We start from the raw sequence: 3,608 nt of genomic DNA on the forward strand, positions 1-3,608 counted from the left end.
GGGATAGTCAAGCAAGTAAACTTCAGTCTACCATCAGGTGCGAGGGTCTTTGCCCCATATAGCCACATCCATAACTGACCTCAAAGGTCTACTTCAGCCTAGATGGCCTGTTCAGCCTGTGGGGTCAATACTCAGAAGGGAGCTCCAACTAACATCCTGGTCAGAATAACCAGGTGCCCATTTACTGCTGAATGGAGTGGAAGGAGGGGAAAATTTAAACTCATGCCTCTTACATTCAAGTGAGATGCCTTCAATGCTCTGCTCTCACACCCCTCCTGACAGTGGCACAAAACACTGTGTAGACCAGGCCAAAAGATGGACTTCACTATTGTCTTTGTAGTTCTTCCTTCATTCTTGATTGAAAACAGAAGCTGCATCTGCTCAATGCTGTTTTGGTCCTCACCTGAAGTTGTCAGTGGATTTGTAGTAGTATTTTGGTTGGTTTCTCTGGTAAAATTACAGCTTCAAAGAGATGATGACCTTGTCTTCTTTTCCCACTTCAGTCCTGCCCTCCCTGCCCAAAAAAGAATGAAGAAGGGCTTTCTATCCATTTATTTTTACAGAACAATCATGCTCATAAAGCACAACCCAGGAAGAGGAGTTGGAAAGAGGTTACATTTTGCAGAAAACCTCATGTTTCAGTTGCAGCGGTGGAAAGGGGTCCCTACAACTAGCAGCATTCCCGAAATAGACCCTGCTGCTCCCCCCACCCCGGTGGTGCACCGCTGTTCTGCAGGGGCCTCAGCACAGCCCACGTGCACATGTCACACATAGTCTGCATACACATAAACACTATTCAAACCTGGAAGAGGCAAACACTGCTTTTTTCTCCTCCCCACACACTTAAGCTAGTTAGTTCCTGTAGCAGAAGGTTATATTTGCCAGGCCTATCTTCCCTCACAAAGATTTTCTGACACAGAGGAGGGTGCAGAAGAAAGCAGTCTTGATCCCAACTGACTGATGGATCTTTTTATCAGGAGGGACCAGTCTGTGGTAAAATACCCTGAGGGAAGCACAGAGATTATGCTTAGGGGCAACCAACACAGGTTCATTAGAGGCAGGTCCTGTCAGACCAACCTGGTGGCCTTCTAGGACCAGGTCACCAAATCCTGATGCAGGGGTAGCAGTGGACATAGGTCTTCCGAAAGTCCAGAAAGACTTTGACCCTGTCTCTCACCCTATTCTTATTAAAAAAACTGGGGGACTGTGGTGTCGACACCTACACAGTCAGATGGGTCACCAACTGGCTGGAGGGCCGCACCCAGAGGGTGGTGGTGGACGGGTCATTTTTGACCTGGAGGGATGTGGGCAGTGGGGTCCCCCAGGGCTCGGTCCTTGGCCCGCACTGTTCAACATCTTCATCAGTGACTTGGATGAGGGGGTAAAAAGCACCCTGTTCAAATTTGCTGACGACACTAAGATGTGGGGGGATGCGGGCACCTTAGACGGGAGGAATAGGCTGCAATTGGACCTAGACAGGTTACAGGGGTGGGCGGATGAGAATAGGATGTGATTCAACACCGACAAGTGCAAAGTGATGCACTTGGGGAGGAACAACTGGCACCATACCTACAGGCTGGGGAACTCCTTTCTCGTCAGTACAGAGGCAAAAAAGGATCTTGGAGTCATCATTGATGCCGAGATGAACGTGGACCGGCAGCATGGGGATGCAGTCAAGAAGGACAACCACACATTTTCATGCATCCACAGATGTACCTCAAGATCCAAGGAAGTGATACTCCCCCTCTATGCGACACTGGTCAGGCCACAGTTGGAGTACTGTGTCCCGTTCTGGGCACCGCACTTCAAGAGGGATGTGGACAACATGGAGAAGGTCTAGAGGAGGGCCATTCACGTGATCAGGGGGCAGCAGGGCAGGCCCTACAAGGAGAAGCTACGAGACCTGAACCTGTTCAGCCTCCACAAGAGAAGGCTGAGGGGGGATCTTGTGGCCTGTTACAAACTAGTCAGAGGGGACCAACAGGCATTGGGGGAGTCACTGTTCTCCCAAGCACTACCAGGAGCGACTAGAAATAACGGTCACAAGCTGGCAGAGGGTAGATTCAGACTAGACATCAGGAGGTGCTACTTCACGGTCAGGGTGGCTAGGATCTGGAACCAACTTCCAAGCGAAGTGGTGCTGGCTCCTACCCTTGAGGTCTTTAAGACGAGGCTAGACGAACACCTTGCTGGGGTCATTTGACCCCAGTACTTTTACCTGCCAAGGCAGGGGATCAGACTTGATGATCTGCTCAGGTCCCTTCTGACCCTAACAACTATGAAACCCGGTGCAGTTTTCCAGTGAAGCAAGAACGTGACCTGAACGTTCCAGACAAAGGGGCACGAGGGGACAAGCAGTGTTGTTCAGTCTGGGGGGGGTGTTTGTTTTTTAGGAGTCCTACTTACAAGGCTCTTTCCAGCCAATGCCAGCACTCAGTTTTAGGCTGGGCAGAGTGAATTTCAAAGATGTCAATCATCTTCTCCAACTCCCATATGTAACCCTTTGTTTTCTCCCACAGCATCCTTTACTCCAGGGGCGCTCAACCACCAGCCCACAGGCCAGATCCAGTCCCTGGATCCATGTCATCTGGCCCGCAAGGTTCCCCATAGGTCCAAAAATTTGGTGGCAGGGGACTGGTAGCATTGTCATTCCCATGCTGCCGCATTTTGGACCTATGAGGAACCCTGTGGGCCAGAGCGGATGACCCTGCCTGCTTGATTGGTTGTGCAGAGCCCAATCCCAGTGCATGGGGTTGGCCATGGGCAGTGCAGGGCCAAATCCAAGAGCACAAGGCTAGGAGGGGCTTGTGCAGGATCCAATCCTGGTGTGGGATCAGGAAGCAGCAGTGTGAGGGTCTGATCCTGATGCGTGGATCTGGGGAGGAGCGATGTGGGGCTCCACTTGAGTGTGCACAGATGGGCAGAGGCAGCACAGTGGATTCCCCCCTCCCCACCACTTATCTGACCCATGGGGCAAAAGTTTGAGCACCACTGTTTTACTTTCTTTAAAGTAAAACAATGCTATGTCCTGCCACACATGCAAAGTTGAAACAGTTTCATCTATAACCAATCTACACTGCATAATCAGATTAAATTGTTACCAGAAAAAGTAAGTCCCCTGCTCTGTCAAGGTTTCCTCATATGTTTCTTTAGGAGCTGCTTACCAAACATTTCTCCAGTGTAAGCAGGCAGGTAGACAGAAGATGGAAACCCAAGCTCATCATTTGCCAGCTGAATTAGTCCTCCGAGCAAGGGGTGAAGTACATGTTTCCTTCTTTAGAGAAAGAGGGGAGTAATTGCAAGTCAGATTTGTTCTCTGGGCTGCTCCTGAGGCAGTACAGCCAACACAACTCCTTTACTCAGGGCAAACTGTTTCTGTTAACACATAGTCCTGATTTCCCAGGGAAAACATCTCTCTCAGGCACTCTCAAACTTTTAATTTCTTTAAATCCTTCCTCCTTACAAACTCTTCTCTGCTAATCTTAGGAGACATCAGCTAGTCACATAAGAACCTGGATTGTGAAGGGAGTAAGAATGGACACAGGTCTACAAGTGTTTTCTTGCTAAGATATATAATATGTACTTTAATTAAAACACATTTTCTGATC

The sequence above is a fragment of the Crocodylus siamensis genome, chromosome 2, assembly GCF_052110815.1.
Source record: "Crocodylus siamensis isolate JL-2025a chromosome 2, ASM5211081v1, whole genome shotgun sequence".
NCBI classification, from domain to species: domain Eukaryota; kingdom Metazoa; phylum Chordata; order Crocodylia; family Crocodylidae; genus Crocodylus; species Crocodylus siamensis.